This window comes from Phragmites australis, chromosome 3 (assembly GCF_958298935.1).
Source record: "Phragmites australis chromosome 3, lpPhrAust1.1, whole genome shotgun sequence".
Lineage (NCBI taxonomy): Eukaryota > Viridiplantae > Streptophyta > Magnoliopsida > Poales > Poaceae > Phragmites > Phragmites australis.
The window spans coordinates 32,220,686-32,242,415 of record NC_084923.1 but is presented as its reverse complement, the minus strand read 5'-3'; the positions used below and the strand labels follow the sequence as shown (position 1 = coordinate 32,242,415).

The window sequence follows — 21,730 nt, the reverse complement described above, 5'->3', positions numbered from 1 at the left end:
CTCATCGTTGGTAAATAGGACGCTGCGAAGAAGCCGCTGCATACCACTCTCCATTAACTCTAAGCGCAGCTGAACGCCGTCATAAGCGTCGCAGATTATTAGACCAACAAAGACTAGCCCTTACAGGTACTTAACAGGAACTTTTAGCACAATAAAATACATCTTGCTACTTATAAGAATATTTTTGTTCACCGTTTGAGTCATGTTTGCTGCCATCTTTTTCTAGGACCGTTAAATAACGATAGCGCATCAATAGAATGTGGGCGGTTTAGTCAAGATTATATTGACGCATTAAAAGGTACGACTGTTTACCACCCTATATCATTATTTTCTATAGTATTGTTATGTACCTTACTCCCCTCTTCTTATTTCTGTTCCTCCCCCCCCCCCCCCCCAACCAAAAAAAAATCCTTGCCCCTCTTTTTCCCTCCTCCCTCCACAATTCCCACCCTAAAGAAAAGAAAAGAGAATATCATACATATTTGAAACACCTTTTATTACCTAGCTAATCAGGTTTACTTTTCTTTGGCGCTCTACTACGACGTGGCTCTGCAATGCTGCGACATTCATAATATTCCAATATAAAAAATGTCGCTACGTAGCTTCTTACCCTCAACGCTCCTATTTTGGATCACCTGATTACGAATGCAGATATTGCCATGCTATATTTTGGTTTGGGGAAAGGGTTAAATCTGATTCATCAATAAGAAACAATAGAATCATTTACAATTCTTGCTGCAAAGGAGGCAAGGTTCGTATACCACCTTTTAGAGACCGCCCTAACCCTCTCAATGTCCTGACCAGATTCAATGGCGATGCTCTTTGCAAAAAATTTATTAAAAATATACGCCAATACAATTGCTTATTCGCCTTTACATCAATGGGAGCGCATATAGACCATTCTATGAATGATGGTCGAGGACCCCCTGTTTTCAAAATCAATGGTCAAGTTCATCATCGCATTGGATCCCTACTTCCACATGATGAAACGCCTCCTAAGTTCATCCAATTATACATATATGATACTGCTAATGAAGTTAGAAATAGATTATCCGCTTTAGATACAGATGAAATGCCCACTCATCCATTAGATCCAACAATAATTGAAAATTTAATAAAGATGTTAGATAGTCACAACCCATTTGCAAAGAAATTTAGGCTTGCTAGAGACAAGCTACAAGAATATGACAACGAGGAATTCATCATTAGAATCATAGGCGCAAGAGAAGGTGATCCAGTGCAATATAATTTACCCACGACTGATCAGCTTGCAATGCTTATTGTTGGTGACTTCACATTAGACACATTCAAGCGAGATATAGTAATACAAGCTCAATCTGGCCAACTGCACCAAATATTTTCGTTACATCCTGCTTTCATGGCACTTCAGTATCCGCTCCTTTTCCCATATGGTGAACGTGGTTTCCAAATTGGAATACCATACAACGACACCAATCCAAGTAACATAAGAGCCCGTGCTAAAATGACAATGCAAGACTACTACCGCTATATGTTTCACTACAAGAAAAAATCAACCAAATCCATATCTCTGTTATGGTTCTTTATCCAGTCAGGCAAAAGTTGACAGTCGCGCTTGTATAGACGAAGTAAGATTATGGTTTATTCTTAAGAATCAGAGTAAGCTTAGAATTGAAAACTTACAAGGTATATCAGATGCTGTTAGTCGCGGTTGCACAGATGGTAATCACGTTGGCAAAACCATACTACCAGCATCACACACTGGTGGTAGACGCTACATGATACAAAATTATCACGACAGTATAGCAATATGTAAAGTATATGGCCCACCAGATTTTTTATAACATTCACATGTGATTCAAAATGGCCAGAGATTACTGAAGCCCTGCGTTTTGAACCAGGTCAAAAAGCAACAGATAGAGCTGACATTGTTGTGCGAGTGTACAATATGAAGCTCGAGGAGCTTTTAGAAGATATAAAAAAGGGTGTAGTTTTCGGCGGCATTGTTGCAAGTATGTATTACAGTTAAAGCCAATTTCTCCTCGCTCCGCCTATGTTTCCTTTCTATTTTCTTACACCTAGGTTGCATCAATACTCATATTGTTCACTCTTTTCCCTATTACCTCGAACCTCGCCGCATGTTGCCAGTTCTACATACTGTCGAGTTCCAGAAACGTGGTCTCCCTCACGCACACATTATTGTGTGGGTTTCTCAAGATACTGCACAACCAATGGCTGCATTCATCGATTCATATATAACCGCAGAAATTCCTGATCCAAAAACTGATCCCCTAGGATATGCATTGGTCGCTGAGCATATGACTCATGGTCCTTGTGGTAAAAATCATCGTGATAGTCCATGCATGAAAAACAGCAAATGTTCCAAAGGATATCCTAAAGCTTTCCAATCTGAGACTACAATTGACCAAAATGGCTTCGCAATATACAGAAGACAAATCAATGACAGATACATTAAAAAAGGAAACGAAAAGCTGAACAACCAATGGATAGTTCCTTACAACATATACTTGCTTAAAAACTTCCAGGCTCATATCAATGTAGAGTGGTGCAATAAAAGTATTTTTATCAAATATCTATTTAAATATGTAACAAAAGGTCCATATTGTGCCAAAGTATATATTGAAAGAATAAGAAATGTCCAAGATGCACCATACGATAATAACACTCAGACTACGAATGAAGTCAAAGAATATTTGGATTGTCGCTATATTTGTGAGCAAGACGCGTGCTGGCGCATATTTGGATTTGATATTCATAGACACTTTCCAGCGGTAGAAAGACTCCCTGTACATTTGCCACATGAAAATAACATAACATACAATGCCGATGCTGATTTAGCTGATATAGTTTCTCAAGAATTCCTGCGCAAAACCATGTTAACAGAATGGTTCAGCGCTAACCAAACATATCCTCAAGCAAAAAACTTGACATACTGTGAATTCCCTTCAAAGTGGCGATGGGATGACACATCAAGAACGTGGCAACCTAGGCAACTAGGTTCAAAGATAGGTCGTTTATACTACGTACATCCATCTGTTGGTGAGCGATATTATCTTAGAATGTTATTAATGATTGTCAAAGGCGCAGAAAGTTATGATGATATTAGAACATACAATGGTATTACACATACAACATTTAAAGAGGCATGCAATTCTCGTGGCCTTCTTGGTAATGATCAAGAATGGTATGATGCTTTTGATGAGGCAGCAACCTGGGCTACTTCTACGCAGCTTAGACAGTTATTTGTTACAATGTTGCTATTTTGTGAGATCAATGACGAATACACATGTTTTGAAAAGGTTTGGCAAACGTTAGCTGATGATATCCAATATAGATTTAGAGAGGTCATTGGTAATCAAAACTATCAGATGCGTGATTCTGATCTAAAAGATTATTTACTTGACGACCTTTCAACCCTAATTGCAAAGAATGGTGGCAGAATTAGAGATTATAACTTACCGCACAAATCAAACAACTTTGAAACAGCGTGTTGCAATAGATTCATAGATGAAGAATTATCATATGACATTGATGAACTACAACTTGAATCTGATAGACTAATCTCAGGCCTTAATGATGACCAGAAGCATGCTTTTAGACGTATAACAGACGCGGTTCTCAACAATGCTCCTGAATTTTTCTTCATCTCTGGCTATGGAGGTACTGGTAAAACCTATTTATGGAATGCCATAGTCACATACTTGCGAGCGCGTAAAAAAATTGTTCTTACAGTTGCTTCTTCTGGTGTTGCATCATTGCTATTGCCAGGTGGTAGAACCGCGCATTCCCGATTTAAAATTCCTTGTGATATAGATGATGCAACCATTTGTGATATTAAATGAGGAACTATGCTTGCAGAACTCATTGAAGAAACCTCATTAGTAATTTGGGATGAAGCCTTAATGACACATAGAGCAGCATTTGAAACTTTGGATAGAACGTTTCGAGATCTGTTATCATACCAATCACCACAGATAAAACAAATTCCCTTTGGTGGCAAAATCATTGTGCTTGGAGGTGATTTTAGGCAAATCTTACCAGTCATTGAAGGTGGCACTAGGGCACAAATCGTAAATGCAACGATAATTAACTCGCCTCTTTGGAACAACGTTACTATTTTAACATTAACAAAAAATATGAGGCTACTCTCTTCAAACTTAGAACCGCAGGCTCAACAAGAAATTGCCGAATTTAGCAAATGGGTGCTAGACCTGGGTGAAGGCAAATTAGAGGCAGCAACACATGAAGGTGAACTAGAGCCTACATGGATAAAAATACCTCAAGAGCTATTGCTCATGACCAATGATGATAAAATCACTTGCTTAGTTGATGCTGTATACACAGACCTAAAGAAAAACTATTCTGATATTGCATACCTTCGTGCAAGGGCTATTCTAACTCCAACAAATGAATTGTCTGATCAAATCAACACACATATAGTATCTCTTATTTCCAGTGATGAAAAAGAATACTTAAGCTGCGATAAAATATCCAAAGCACAACCTGTCCACGATTCGTATGACCTATTGTATCCCATTGAATTTTTGAACTCATTGAATGGAAACAATTTCCCACAACATAAATTGAATCTTAAAAAAGGAGTTCCAATAATGTTGCTTCGCAATTTAAACCAATCTAGTGGTCTATGCAATGGAACACGTTTAATAGTTACAAATATGGGTGATATGATTATTGAAGCACAGATAATAACCGGTACTCACACAGATCAAACTGTATTGATCCCCCGCATCTCTTTAACACTAAAAAAAAATCCTAAATTGCCTTTTATACTTGAACGTCGCCAATTTCCTATAAAAGTATGCTATGCTATGACTATAAATAAAAGCCAGGGTCAAACACTGGATACAGTAGGTGTTTACCTAAGAAAACCTGTATTTACTCATGGTCAATTGTATGTCGCAGTATCTCGCGTTACTTCAAAACGTGGCCTGAAAATACTAATTCAAGATGACGATGGGGACTGCAGTGCCACAACACGCAATATAGTTTACAAAGAAGTATTGACATACATTACCACTATGTCCGCTACAGCATAAAACGAGCATATATTTTGCATAGCGAAGAAAGCGAAAAAGGACAAACACACAGCAAACACTCAAGGGAAAAAAAAGCAGACTTATCCCTCTCCCACTACGCATAAAAGGTAGCTTTGCATGAAAACTGAACCTTACTATGATTCTTATCTACATCTGTATATTGCAGCGCCGTAAATTAAATAACAAGCCATTTTTATATATACTACTACTGATCCAGCAAACATTGGCCTCGACAAATATTTATAGAGCAATATTCTTCAACCATGCCTATTCTTTATATTTACTTGCTGCACATAATTTTTATTCATTAGTTATTACAGCACAATTATTATAATCTTATGTTTTCAATGATGTTTAACCTACAGGCCTTCAGTATGGCATTTGATCTGCTTCCCACACTGCACCCAAAATCCAAGCACTGGGTGATTTGTGTACGCGTTTCGCGTAAATGGGAATATCGTGGTGGCACTGATGATGGCCCTATACTGCACGTGGATCTTGTTCTTGCAGATGAAAAGGTGACAACACATTCTATTACATGTTCAGCACACTGTCCTACCATATGATTTACCATACTCTTTATCTACCATTTTAGTCGAATATATGTGCGAGGTTTAGAATCATTGCTTAACAGCTTAGTTACTTCCATAACATTTATAGATAAAATAACCATATGCTTTTACATAATCAGCACACTTTTCTACCACACAATTGACCGCTCCTTTTACCTACGATTATAATTGAATATATATACACATTCTAAAACGATTTATCAGCAATTTGCATCACTTACAACAGATCTGAAAATAAAATAAAATCTCGGCTTTCCCAGCACACCTAATTCTAAAACATATACTAAAACTATTTCAGGAGCCTCTTTAAGATACATAAACATTTTCACCAACAATGTACAGATCCTATTGAATTATATCATTTCCTCAATGTTTTTTGTGCATATAATACCTTGAACGCCTTTCTTTTACAGAATTAAAATGACTTGGGTTACAAATTTCATTAGATATTATTAGCTTCGAAAAATGTATCAAATCAATTCCCTCTTCGCGGCTAACTTTTTTTTTAATCAACTCTTTTATAAATGCTCTTAAAAAAAAAAAGAAACAGCGTGTTTGCATCGCTGAATACATACTATTTTTTACCACGCTTTCTAATATTGGAAACACACTATTTTTCTTAGACCACAAAAATTTATTATCATATCACTGCAACAACTGTACTCACACATGATGCACTTTAAATTCGCTACACTAATACACTATCTTACAAGAAGGAGCAAAGAGGAAACTTTCAATTTCAGAAGCGGCCAAATTCTAGGGGCTTAAAATTTCGCTGTACTTCACACTATTAATTAACACTAATAAAAACAAAGCATAATCACAGATTAAAACCTTGGATATAAAAATGTAGCAACAGCAAAAAAATCAACTCTTGCTCATGATTACAATATTAACAAGGAAACTTTCCATGATTTAAAAACATGGCAACAGGAATGATAAATGTTTCGTTATGGTTAAATAGTGTCACGCCAATTTGCAACTTCCATGGTATTAACAGTGTTCTTTCCAAGCAACTTCTACCACTAGACTTGCTATCTAATTAGCCTTTGCATTCCACTATTCTTTCTGTTTGTTTCATATGTTACGCAAAGCGACTCTCGTTCGTAGTTATAATACTGGCAAATAAATAACAAGATCCTAGGTTGTGCCTCATACTATACTACAACAATATTTTTTTGGTAATCCCTATTGTTATCCTACATATATCACCTTATATTTTAGATGTTTCTTGTATCTCTATACATTAAAATCTTTTACTTCTCTTTTATGTGTTAGGAACTTACCGCATGGCTTAGATGATCATTTACAATAAAATGTAACTTCCTTCTATTGTAATCCCTAAATAATTTCTCCTTAGCAAAATCGCATAGAAAACTTTATGTCGGCAATCTTATGCATTCCATTTTTTATCTTTTTCCCTCTCTCTCTCTCTCTCTCTCTCTCTCTCTCTCTCTCTCTCTCTCTCTCTCTCTCTCTAGCTGCCTATCACACCATACTGCTATGCATAGTACAGCAATTGAGAAAATATTTCTGCCAGTCATACTATGAAATGATGCTTATTATATTTATTACATGGCACTTAAAAAATGCAACCGTATAATATTTCTTGTCATGTTATTTGAAAAGTTTCTCATATGAAAGCACAAAACTATTCCTCTCCCTACAATAAAACTCATACGAATCACAAAAATATGATATCTTAATAAATTATCAGCCTTCGAGAAATAGCCCCATTTGGTCCTTCTGCCATAAATAATCCTCCTAAACAATTATTAGAACCTCCAGATCCATTACCTCTGAATCAAACAGAGGGAAACTTTCACTACTTTACACTTTTCCTCTCTTTAGCTACAAATAGACAATAGGAAAAAATATATTATTACTATAGCAAGGAACTATACTCTATCCATTTTTAGACTGCCATTGAATTCTATCCTCTGCAGCAAAAACACTACAGATATAAAAAACATAGCAACAGCAACAATATGCAAAATATAAACAACCCATGACTAAAAAAAACGAAGAAAACATAACTGTTGCTTACAGAACAATTTCATATTAGCCTGATCCAAAAAATAAAAAATGAAAAAACCAAACTTTTGTTTGCTCTCTATGACAGTTACGCAACTTAGCATACTTCTTTACATATTTTGCATGTTGTTGCAGCACACATATGAATGTGCCTTTCACAACAACCATCATTCGATTTGCACAGATAGTTTTAAAATACTTCCTTGATACTTTAACTCCCTACTGTAAGTTTGGAAACACAGGGGAATACCATCTATGCTGAAATACCTAACTCTGAGGTTGACACTAAAAGCACTTTGATCCAAGAGGGCGACACCTATATAATCAGCCGCTTCAGAGTATCGAAGGCTAAATCACTATACATGCCCGTTGATGGACCCTACATGATAGAACTCACCTGCTTCACCAAGATAACACCAGCAAAAGAAGTGACAGAAACATTTCCAGCATATATTTACAAACTTAAAACAATCAGTGACCTACGAAGCCATGCTGGTGAGAACAAAAAAATTTTAGGTCAGTATTTTAGTACCTACAAACCAATGATTTTATCTCTTGACTTTTCTTACAAGAATTTGACAAATTGATATGCCAACTGCTTCAGATGTCCTTGGCATAATCACTGATGTTTCTGACACGCGCTTGGTGCAACTTCCAAACCAAACAAAGCCAACTCTAAACAGAGATGTGATGCTCAAGGATCTCAGGTAACCAATTTGCCCTTTACACTTTATATGTCGATTCCTCGATTGGTGCACCACAAATACAGCCAATGAAGATAAAAAAAAATAATCCTCTTTGTTTGCAGCAGCGCTGAAATCAAATTGACTTTATGGGGGCAGCGAGCCACTGAATTCAACATTGATGAAGTTTACAATGAAGAAGAAACTACCCCAATTATCGTCCTTATTATTGGCACCCTTATGAAAACATACGGAGGTAAACACGATTTAGGTCTTAAGGAAAATTGCTACTTGAAAATCATATAATACCGCTTTTAATTGCTTTATTCAAACAGGAGAAGAATATCTAAGTGGAAACACTGCATGCCGGTGGTATTTCAATCCTACAATTCCAGAGGCCAAAGAATTTTACAGCAGGTATGCAATGCTAGTATCAGTAGACATGATCCTGTAACATCATGATATCACTTTAGCTTCCACTTTTCATCACATATTTAACACATTTGTTCAAACACATGAGTGGCCAGTATTGCAAATCACCGATTACCAATCAATCGTATCGCTGCTCCTCCGCAAGAAAAAACATCACTGCGAGCACCACTTCAGCTAGAAGATAAATATCTCAATGATTTAGAAGCAATCGATCCATACGACTTCCCGGTACACAACATGCATTTTATAATTCTCCCTACCTATTCGCAGTCATTCTCCCTACCATAATACTAGCACCTATCTCTCAACAACACAGCGCAACTAATTTTGCTTCTACTATTACATCTATGTTTTAACAATCACTAACTAATTACAACAACAGGAAGGTGGATGCCGTTGTACTGTGACTATCAGTCGCTTGGTCCTAACGAGTCCCTGGTGGTTTCCATCATGTAATAGATGCAGTAGAGCCTGTATACCAGATGGCGACGGTTACAAATGCAACACATGCTCTTGCACAGGATACCGATTCAAGTAAGCAGCCTTTCCCTTTTCTTTGCATACAAATAAAAGGTCAATTATTAATACACTATGCCAATCGATTTTGCACAGGTACAGGCTGTGCTTCATTGCAAATAATGGCACAGCCGAGGCTGAAATGATAGCTTTTGGAGAAGTTGGGCGCCGCATTGTAGGCAAACCAGTCCAACAACTGCTGCGAACAGCGAGATTTGCAAGTGACACCCCACTAGACATTGCAGGCATAGTATCCTTGAAATTTACTTTTGGAATTACCTTAACAGAACAAAGCTATTACAATCCCCACAAATCATACCAAATCAACTCTGTCATTACCGCCTATGGAAAACAGCACACACTTCAATACACAAAAAGTCACCAGCATAGATGCTCATCATCTTCCCAACAACCACTGCATCTGTTAACCCATCCAACATCATCAACAACCCAGCCAACATCTGAAACACACAATCATCCAATCGATCTTTATGCCATTAATCCTGTTCCAACCACACGATCTGGATCGAGAGATACTGCGTCTCCATCACAAGAACCAATTGAAAAAACAAGTGCCAAAGCCACATCAGGAAACACTGTAAGTACACATTTCTTACCAAAGTCTACTAAGCATACATACAAACACATACAATAGTCTCTTATTATCATCTAATGATACTATATATTCAATTGATATTGCAGACGCCTCCACCTTCACTATCACAAGATGAATCCCCACTCAAAAAAACTGAATTCCTGTATCTACTGACTGCCAATACATACAAAGTGAAAATATTTATAAACCTATTGTATGATATCTTAATTACTTATCTATTTAACATGCAGAGACACTACCACTGCGGCTAAACACTCTGCTACCCGCAAAAGACTATTCCAAGACAGCACAGATACTTCAAAAATGGTACACTTCAAACTCCCAAAACTAACACATTGCATTCTTTTCATTCTAACATTCTAATTGCTAATAAACAAACTACCTTCAAAGCTATTTATTATTTTCAGAACATTCACAATTAGTAGTCTTTGCTTATAATTTTCAACATTCAATTAATTTATTTCATATGCCATGTAAACTGCTTCTTGCTCATGATTATAACACTACCAAATAACTAATGATACCCTAAACTGCACCTGATGCTGTATTACAAAAAAGTTTTTTATTAACAAAAAAACCTCACTGTTGTGCCACATATGTCACCTTATATTTTTGGATGTTTCTTCATACTCTATATATCATAACCCTTTTGTTCTCTTTGATGTGTTAGAAAGTTGCCACATAGCTTAGAACATTGTTTACAAACAAACCATATGAACATGAACAACAACCTTTGGTAAAACCACAGTTGATACCACCTATCCTGGTGCCAGATCACCACATCCTGTATCTAGCATCTTGATTAACAAAAACAAAAAATCAATGTGCATACAGGCAGAGACCATCTGAAATCCTTAAAACCTTCATAAGGCTTGTCCTTAATGCATAGTTGACTTATTTGTATGAAAGAATTTTCAGAATATTGAATAGCAAAACATACAACATTAGAAACTACAATAGCATAACTGGTGATCACTCAAATATAGGTTCAAAGAGAAACTACAAACGAACAATATGAACATCAACAACAACCTTTGCTAAAACCATACCTGATACCACCTATCCTGGTGCCAGATCACCATACATGTATCTAGCATCTTCATCAACACAAAAAACAAAAAATCAATGCCTATACAGCCAGAGACCATCTCAAATCCTTAAAACCTTCATAAGGCTTATCCTTAATGCATAGTTGAGTTATTTCCATGAAAGAATTTTCAGAATATTAAATAGCAAAAGATACAATATTAGAACTACAATAGCATAGCTGCTCATCACTGAAATACAGGTTCAAGGAAAAAATACGCTACAAACTTTGCCAGAAGATTAATTCACTGCTAAATTTTTCTGATTCTAAATTAACCTGCGGCAGAACACACTGTTACTATCAACTCCTATATTCTTCCATAATTGGATAAAAGCCATTAAAACATACTAGCTTTGCCAATTCAACCACAAGTTTTTCTTTTACTATATTTCAATGGTGAAATAGTTAACCATGTGACGTCATTTAAATACCAAAACAGCATTAGTTATTATCTACAAACTCATAATAATTTATCTATCTTAGCTACAGAATAAAACCGCGGTTTCAAAACAATATAAGCGCTAGCAGCTACACAATAAAGATAAAGGAATGCTTCTCACACATAGCAAAATAACATAGAGACCTTACCATCAATCTTATGCATGATATTACTAACCAATTTTTTCCCCTTTGTTGCTATTACTGCATACTACTATTCATACTTTACCAATTGACATAATACTTCTAACAGCTATATTATGGAATCATGCTTATTATGTTTGTTGCATCACACACACAGACCAGCTACTGTGCAATGTTTTTCCCCCATACTTAGACAGCCTCCCATATAAAAGTGCTAAACTATTCCACTGCATATAATAAACATCATCAACAAGGGAAAAAAAAAAGATAAAATAGGCTAATGAGCTGTCAATTCTACAGAAATTATCTCATTTTTTGCTTCTCCTACAAACAGCCCTCCTAAACGATTATTAGAGCCTCCAAATCCATTAGCTTTCAACCATAGTTAAAAATTACTCTTACACCAGACTACAACAAACTTTATACTCCTATTAAGTGCCTCATCCCTTAGAAATAATTAAAAAAAAACTTTGACCCCATACACTTACACACAAACAAAACAAAACAAAAAACCTAGAACTTTCATTGCCTTACATTTTTCCTTTCTTTATCACTACAACAACCAATTACTCTCTATGAATTTATGCTACATTAAATTCTATTCCCATACTTTTTCACACCTATATGTCTCTGTTTTTTTAACTTCCTGTTTCCTTGCCTAGGAGGACAGCCACACCCGCAAAAAGACCAAGAATGACACTCCAAAACCAACAACCGATCCATTTGCTTCACACACGCAGAAAAACAATACTTGAAGGTAAATTCCAGCTACATGCCATTTTTTAATATCCACTGTCTTACAACTGGCACAAATAAAAAGCTGCTGATTCTTCCTCTTCCAGTTCCAGGCACAACGAGCACCTTTTGGCTTTTGAAGCACTGCTGGTCTTTTGCCACACAATGAAGCACCATCTTCTCCCTTTTTGCTGAAGCTTTTGAAACTGTGTTAACCAGCCTGTTGATATGTCAAACACTGAAACAATGCTGCAATTACGTTTCATGTAATATACTCATGTATATGGTACTAAGACATCCATGTACACCTGTAATAAAATACTCACATCAGGATAGCACCGGCTTCTTCCAGCCATAATCATCTACAGCTACATAATGTATAATGGGCCTGCACCAACATCTAAACACCAATACTGCTCTTGTAACTCTACACAATCACTGTCAGAAAATACTTATGCGCCATTGTCAAAAAACAGCATATAAAAAAAATATAAAGGTTCACACTTCGCAGTACTGCTGCTGCTCGCGCGCGAGGGCGCGCGCAAATCACTAGTTATTATATACTAAACGTCGTGGGCATCTCGGTCGGTGGATGCGCCACGTCGGCTCCACTGTCATCCATCCGATAGAAGGCCCAGCAGATGTACACTGTCCGATTCTTCTCCTTCACCCTTATGCTAAAAAAACGCCGTGAGCTTCTCGGCCATTGGACGCGCCATGTCGGTTCCACCGTTCTCACCCATCGAATCAAAGGCCTAGCAGATGTACAAGGTTAGGCTTCAGGCTGAGGGGAAGCTTGCACCTGGTGCGCCACGCCGCTATGCTAGAGGCAATGGATGCTTATGCCAATATTGCTAGGCAGGTCTGCTTCTGCATTCTCTTGTGCCAACTAGCAGTTCCGTTGCTCTATTTTCCTCAATGAATTGGCTCGCACTCATCTATTTGCTTGGTTGATCCTTAGGAAGGGGTTGCTGCTCTGTGGACTGGAATCGGGCCATATGTTGCGCGTAACGCAATCATCAATGCTGCGGAGTTGGCCAGTTTGATCTGCTCGTGCTGCCACCAAGCTTTCCCTAAGGACACTTGGTTAGTGATTCACCAAATAGAAGTGAAAAGAACATGGCCTGTATGCAAATGAGTTTTGTCAACACGCATAAATATCAGAATCATGGATGAGTTAATACTAAATATAATATACCTTTACTCATGTGACAACATCAGTGTTACCTATGCCTATCATAATTAAGCTCCATTTTTTAATTCTATGGAATGAGGGTGTAGCCATCTTCCCTTGTTTGATTTGTCTCTCTCTCTCTCTCTCTCTCTCTCTCTCTCTCTCTCTCTCTCTCTCTCTCTCTTTTTTTTTTTTGAATACAGCTTGGTCTAAGATAAAATGGTAAAACATAAATAGTCACTCGCTTTCGATGCTTGAAAAAACAGGAGAAGAACTGAGATCCACCAAAGCTCATCTCCCATTTATTTAAACACTTCACTGTGACTACGACAAACAGGATCTGATCATGGAAAACAATTTCCTGCTGAGTGGTTGTGTTTCTCTACACGCATAGTACTATCTTATTGGTTAGTAAGTTCTGATAATTTATGCTTTATATGAGCTATCGCGAAAATTCTTTAGAACAGAATAAAAAGCTCAAGGATGTGAAGATCAGTTTTCCGATCGTTTATGGAACTATTTCTTCCTGTAATGGTAAAAAGGCAAGCGAGTAAGTATTTGCTTCACAAAATACTTATGTTTGGTTATTTTCTCAAAATACTGAAAAAATGTTACTACTTTGAATTCTACATACAGTTTGAGCTTGTTTATTCTTGCTTATAGTGAACTATATCTCATGTCCATGTGTATGATTCATCTTTAAAATCTTAGGTACAATTCTCACAAGTGGACTGTTTATGTCCGTTCTGCAATAAATGAAGGTTTGAGTCTCATAGTTCAACGTGTGGTGTTTCAACTTCACCCAAGTTTCCAAAATCCAACAAGAGGTGTAGAGCAACCACGTTTTCAGCTGTCTGAATCTGGATGGGGAGAGTTTGAAATAGCAATAACTTTTTATTTCCACAGTGATGTCTGTGATAAGCACTTGGATCTGTAAGCTGCACAGCTTTTGTTTCGCAAGTTTTTATTCTTCTGGGCTACCAGATAATTAACTGTACAAGTGATGTAGGTTTCATCAGCTTAAGCTATATCCTGGAAAAGATATTACACCTCAGTTATCCAAAAAGCCGGTTGTTGTGGAAACATATGATGAAAATACCTTCCCTGAGCCTACAGAGGCATTTTTTCAACGGGTGCAAAATCATCCAGCAGCTACTGTGCCTAGACTGCCTCCTGGTATAACCTTGCCTGCCCCAGGTATGATTTCACTTGTACTCCTTATATTTCACAGCAGTAAATGCCAAAGGAGCATTATGTAATTACCAAATATGTAGGCCCTATGAAAATTGTTCCATATGAGAAGAAGTGTGGTGACACTAAGGATCATCCTTAGAGCCAGTGGTTCTCAAATTTCTCTGAAGCAGATGAGCTATTAAAACTACATGCGGCTCGGCAACAGGTGAAACTTACAGCTATCACCAACTGTCCTTATTTTCTGATATTCATGAAAATACTAGAAATACCGCTTGAAGGCCTTTTTATTTTCCATGTGCATACACCAGCTATACATGCAACCTGTAAAAGATTTATTACACCTGGTTGTAAGGAAGATCTTGGGTCTTGGAACCATACAACAACTGCTTAATAAATCTGATGTGTGTATCGCTGTATCTCATTGCAGTGGTTGCTTTAGGCATGCAGCTGATGTAGAAATCAGCCTTTGAATGTGCATATTACATGAATTGTTGTGCCCTTATGCTCCCTCAGAAAACATTACTTACACGTTGTGTCTATTGTTTTTCTGTATATCTATTTCCGTTTTTCTTTTGTTTATACCAAAAAGGCATATTATATTATTAGTCTAAATCAAAACAAGCTGAGATACAGGTTGCATTTATCTGTCTTCTTCAATATTATCTTTTAATTTATATAATGCAATTATCATCTATATCATTCAAATTATATACAGGAAAGCTCCCACAGCTTATCTCATTTGCAGATTAACGATGATAGAATAGAAATTGAACAGACACAGTAAGAGCTCCTGCAACCATGTTCAGCAAAATTCAAAATTTAATTCTCACCATTACTAATCTATTATTTGTACTGTACTTGAATCAAATCATTACACAATGAATCCAGCTTCATCTGGTACAACTACAACTAAAAGGTTCTATGCATCTATAACAGCAGAGTCACAGGTAATTTTTCCTTTTTAGTTTGTGCACCAAGAGGAGCTCTAACAAGTATCATGTTTAAGTCTCTTACATCGTAGTTACAAAAAGGCTCGTAATAAAGACTACCCAATTTTCTCATGTACCACAATGATCATAGATAGTGAGATTCGTCTGTATAATTACAAGGATCTCAATCATATAACTGTAGGCACAAATTACTATTACAAAGAGCAGGGGAATAGCTGTAGTCATCCTCAAATTATGCTGCTATATATCTACACATCTATATATCTATGCACTCTATTACAGTGCTTTTTCAAATACAAGGGTACCCTTTTCTACAATACCATATTTACTTGATGTAAAAGTAACATCCTACAATTGTAATGTAACTGTGGAAATGATTAGATCACTGCATTCTTTTTCTATCATGTGTGGTTCTCAAACATTAAGATTTCAGTTAAACATTATGATTTCAGGTTTTTTGCCACTCCGTCTAAATAAGAAGTTGCTCTGTACACATGCATATCTATTTGACTATCTCTAAACTAAATAAAGAACCCATGAAGACTGAAATAAAGTGAACTGTATTTTTACTTTGCTCCAGTTCCGTTCTTATAAGCTCCCCTCTAAACAACAGAGATAAGGAGACTTGGTTATGTAGATGCTTATTTTCTTCCTCAAATTTTTTGACGCCACAAATCCTCTGTTGATAGTCTTTTGTGGCACCTAAAACCATAACAGGTGAATCAAATATGCTCGGTGACCGAGAGTATCATGGCTGTTAGAATGTCCGAGTGTGCCGGATATGGAGTGATGGCTGTTAGATTGATCTCTAACCCTAACTGGACCCAACGGCCCAGTTGGGCCCTTGATCAGCGCCCTGATCGGGGGCGCCCAGCCCACTATGGCTGGAGGGCCCCTGTCACCCTACGCTATATAAAGAGGTGGGGACCGGCGGCTCTTTTCACGAGGTTCGACTGAGCCGTACACCCCACCGAAACCCTAACCCTAATCCGATCTAAGAGGGGCGCAGCCAGTGACGGGAAGCCACCAGCCGCGCCGCCCTGCTCCACCACGTCGACGGCTACACCGACACCGTCCCCGACCGTCACTGCCCGTGCGCAGACTCCATCAACGAACGTGATGGAGGCATCTGGGTCATCTACTCCGGAGCTGTCAGGTTCGTCCCTCTACCTCTCCTCTCTGTCTCTCTGTCTCTCAGTAGGTCTTTGATTCAATTGATAAGCTTGAAGTATCTCGGGTCTACCCTAGATAGATTCTATAGTCCCAACAATGGTATCAGAGCCAGGTTGCTAGTCAGATCACGACAGGGGCTAGAATCGAAACAGATGCTTACCTTGCCGTTGCTGACACCGCCGTAGCGCGGCTCGCCGGCGCGCGGGGAGAAGAAGGCTGAGCCGGGGCGCTGTCCGCCGGGCTCTGGCCAAAAGGGGCGCCGCAGAGGCCTACCTCGCCGTTGCTGACACCGCCGTAGCGCGGCTCGCCGGCGCGCGGGGAGAAGAAGGCCGAGCCGGGGCGCTGCCCGCCGGGCTCTGGCCAAAAGGGGCGCCGCAGCCAGGCCGCTCGACGGCGGCGCGCTCACCTGCTGGGGAGCGCGCTCGCCGGCGAGAGGGCCGGCGACGGCGCCGAGTCCTCGGACTTCGCTCGCTCGCTCGTGCTCCGCTGCGGCTGAGAGAGAGAGAAGAGAGAGGGGCGAGTGAGCTAGGGTTTCGGCCGTCGCCGGCCGAGCGCCGTTTTTGTTCGCGCGATACGGACGGACGACCGTCGGATCGGCGCGGACGGCCGAGATTGAACGGGCCGTTTCGCGGCCCAGGCGGGGCGCGCGGCAGCGGCACTTTGCCGGCCCAGGCCCACGCTGCGGCCTGGGCAAGCAGTGCGCGCGCGCAACAGAGAGGGGCCGGGCTGGGTGCCGAGATGGGCCGAGCCGGTTGGGCCAAAAAGTGAAGAGCAAGAGCTGGAAAATTGGAAAATTCAAATTGGCTCAAAAGAAAATAAAAAATAGTAATAATAATAATATTAATAATAATAATAATTTTTCCCTGTGGGTAAAATTCATGAAAACAGTTCATTTTTCCGCTGCGTATTTAAAGATTTTATTTTCATTATTAAATTCGAACCAACGGGAGAATTTAATTTTTGAAAAATGGATATATTTATTATAATGTTGTTATTATTCTGACCAACGTTGATTAATGACAATATTATAATGAGATTAATCATGCATTAATTCTATTTCTGACCAACGGTGATGTAGATTTAATGTATAAACAGCTGTATGTTTTAATTTTGACCAACGTTGGAATCAAGGCATGCAATTGTTGTTATTATTTATGTTCTCACTGTATATGAATTGGGTTTTCAGGCGGATACAATTTGATGAGTTGTATCAAAGAGATCCCCACTCTCAAAGGTGACAACTACACGGAGTGGAAGAAAAAGATAGACCTGGCCTTCATCTTGGCTGAGGTGGACTGGGTAGTCACCTCACCGTGTCCCACTGAACATGTGGCACCGGTGAGGGAGACAAACGAGGCTGATGCCGCTTGGGCAACTAAAGAAAGGGATTTTGAATACCAAAAGATGTCCTATCACCTTGAGCATAGGAAGTGGTTCACTGCCAACAAGAAATGTTTGGCTGTGATAAAGAACACGATTGAGCCTGCAATTTTGGGCTCAATCCCAGAGTATCACACGGTCACCGAGTACCTCGATAGAATAAAGAGTCAGTTCACTGGCTCTTCAAAGACATATGCTACCCAGCTAATAAAGCAGCTGGTGACAGAGAGGTACTCTGGAAATGGTGGCATAAGAGAGCACATACTAAGGATGAGCAATTTGGCATCCAAGCTGAAACCAATGGATCTGACTCTCAAGGAAGAGTTCCTTATCCATCTGATTTTTGCTTCTTTGCCAAAAGAGTTTGACACCTTTGTTGTCAACTACAACATACAGCCCGAGAAGTGGGACTTAGAGAGGCTCATGGCTATGTGTGTGCAAGAGGAGGAGAGAATAAAAGCTTCCAATGGTGGCACTATCAATTATATAAAAGACAACAAGAAAAAGAATTATAATGCTAACTCCTCCTCAAAGTCAAAGGGAAAAGGTCCACATCAGCCTCAGCAGAATAAGTTCACAGTGGAGAAAAACCAGTGTCTCCATTGCAAGAAGACGGGACATTATAAGAAAGATTGTCCCGATTTCTTAAAGATGATCATGGCAAAGAAAGGTGAGAACATTATTACGTTCATAAATGAATCCCTGTATATACAGTATTCGAAATCTACTTGGTGGATTGACTCAGGTGCAACTGTTCATGTTGCTAATTCTTTACAGGGATTCCGTTCGACGAGGACTACGCAAAGAAGAGAAAGACACATTAAAGTTGCAAATGGACTCCGAGCAGATGTTGAAGCTATTGGCGATCTTTCTCTAGAGCTTGCTGATGGCTTCACACTTTTACTTAGAGATGTACTTTATGTTCCCTCTTTACAGAGAAACTTGATTAGTGTTTCATGCTTGGACAATGATGGATATGATTGCCATTTTGGAAATGGCAAATGTAAGATAACATTTAATAATGCATGTGTTGGTCTTGCTATCTTACAAAATGAGCTTTATTTATTATCACTACGTGATGATGTGAATGTTGTATGCGATGATGGGAACGTTGCGTGCGACAATGAGAATGTATCCTCGTCTGCGGATGTAAACAGAAAACGAAAGAGAACTCACGATGCGTCGTCGAAATTATGGCACTGTCGTTTAGGCCATATTTCGAGGGGGAGAATAGAAAGACTAGTTAAGAATGATATTCTTCCTTCATTAGAGTTCTCAGATTTAGAACAATGCAGAGAATGCATAAAAGGAAAATATGTAAAGAAAATTAAGAAAGATGCCAAACAAAGCACAGGAATTCTACAAATTATTCATACAGACATCTGTGGTCCGTTTCCTGTAAAGAGTGTGGATGGTTATGATTCGTTCATAACATTCACAGATGATTACTCCCGTTATGGCTATATTTATCCAATCAAAGAAAGAACAGAAGCATTGGATAAATTTAAGATATTTAAGGCAGAAGTTGAAAACCAACACAATTTAAAGATTAAGATAGTCAGGTCCGACCGTGGGGGGGAGTACTATGGTCGGCATACCCCATATGGCCAAGTTCCTGGACCTTTTGCAAGGTTCTTACAGGAGAATGGCATAGTTGCCCAGTATTCTACACCGGGCGAACCTCAGCAGAATGGAGTAGCTGAAAGGCGCAATCGTACCCTGATGGATATGGTGCGCAGTATGATAAGTTACTCCACCTTACCGTTGAGCCTGTGGATGGAGGCGTTAAAAACCGCCATTCATATTCTCAATAGAGTACCAAGTAAGTCGGTGCCCAAAACACCGTATGAGTTGTGGACAGGAAGAGTACCCTCACTAAACCACTTACGTGTGTGGGGGAGTCCTGCTGAGGCTAAAGTATTTAACCCAAACATTGGGAAACTAGATCCCAAAACAGCAAGTTGCCATTTCATTGGCTACCCAGAAAAGTCAAAAGGTTTTCGTTTCTACTGTCCAGACAGACATACAAAGTTTGTAGAAACGAGACACGCTGTCTTCCTAAAGGATGGAATGATGAGGGGGAGCATGGTAGCTCGAGAAATTGACCTTGAAGAGAAGCGGGTGTATGCACCCACTCCGATGATTCATGAGCCATTTTTCTCACTACCTGCTGTCACTGCATCGACAGTGCAAGATACTGTGGTGCCAGCACCTGTTGTTATTCCACTTGTGGCAATAATGAATGACGATGAGGAACCTGTTCTTCAGGATCCTGTAGAACCTATTGCCACACATGAGGGGGAGCAACAACAGCCTCAAACAGAAGATGTGCCAAATGTGGAGGCCCCTAGAAGGTCTCAAAGAGTTAGAAGATCAGCTATTCCTGCTGATTATGAAGTGTACAACACTGAAGAATTTCAAATGGAGGATGATCCCACCTCATTTGAAGAAGCCATGAGAAGTGATCATTCATCAAAGTGGCTTGAGGCCATGGAAGATGAAATGAAATCTATGAATGCCAATAAAGTTTGGGACTTGGAAATAATTCCTAAAGGAGCCAAAACAGTAGGCTGTAAATGGGTCTACAAAACCAAACTTGACTCCCAAGGGAATATAGAGAGATATAAAGCGCGACTTGTGGCAAAAGGCTTTACGCAAAGAGAAGGGATTGATTACAATGAGACCTTTTCTCCAGTCTCATGTAAGGATTCCTTCAGAATCATAGTGGCGTTAGTGGCACATTACGATTTAGAATTACATCAGATGGATGTAAAGACGGCATTTCTCAACGGGGACTTGGAGGAAAATGTTTACATGGCACAACCGAAAGGATTTGTCATGGAAGGAAAAGAACGAATGGGATGCCGCCTAAAGAAATCCATTTATGGATTGAAACAAGCTTCAAGACAGTGGTACTTGAAGTTTGATCAGACAATAAGGAATTTTGGGTTTAAAGAGAATGTAGAGGACAATTGTATCTATGCAAAGTTTAAGAATGGGAAGTTCATCTTCCTTGTCCTGTATGTAGATGATATCTTACTTGCTAGTAGTGATGTCAGTCTACTACTGGAGACAAAGAAGCTTTTGTCCTCGAAATTTGATATGAAAGATCTTGGTGAAGCTTCGTTCGTTCTAGGGATCGAGATTCACCGAGATAGAAGTAAAGGGGTATTAGGACTATCACAAAAGGCATACATAGAGAAGATCTTAAAGAAATTTAGTATGCACAAATGTAGTCCCTCACCTGCTCCTATAGTCAAGGGCGACAGATATGGGGATTTTCAATGCCCCAGGAACCAGTATGAGATCGATCAAATGAAAACGGTTCCATATGCTTCAGCTGTCGGAAGCTTACAATATGCTCAAGTATGTACGCGCCCTGACTTGGCATTTGTTACCGGGTTACTTGGCAGATTCCAGAGCAATCCTGGAACAGAACACTGGAAATTAGTAAAGAAAGTCTTGCGTTATTTGCAAGGAACAAAAGGCCTCATGATGACGTATAGAAGATCAGATTCACTCCATATAGTGGGATATTCTGATTC

At 39.0% G+C, this 21,730-nt stretch overlaps 1 pseudogene; it reads left to right on the top strand.

The window, feature by feature from the left end:
- Positions 1-13,925: 13,925 nt before the first annotated feature.
- LOC133910663 (transcription initiation factor TFIID subunit 14b-like) lies at positions 13,926-15,121 on the top strand (annotated as a pseudogene).
- Positions 15,122-21,730: the final 6,609 nt, after the last annotated feature.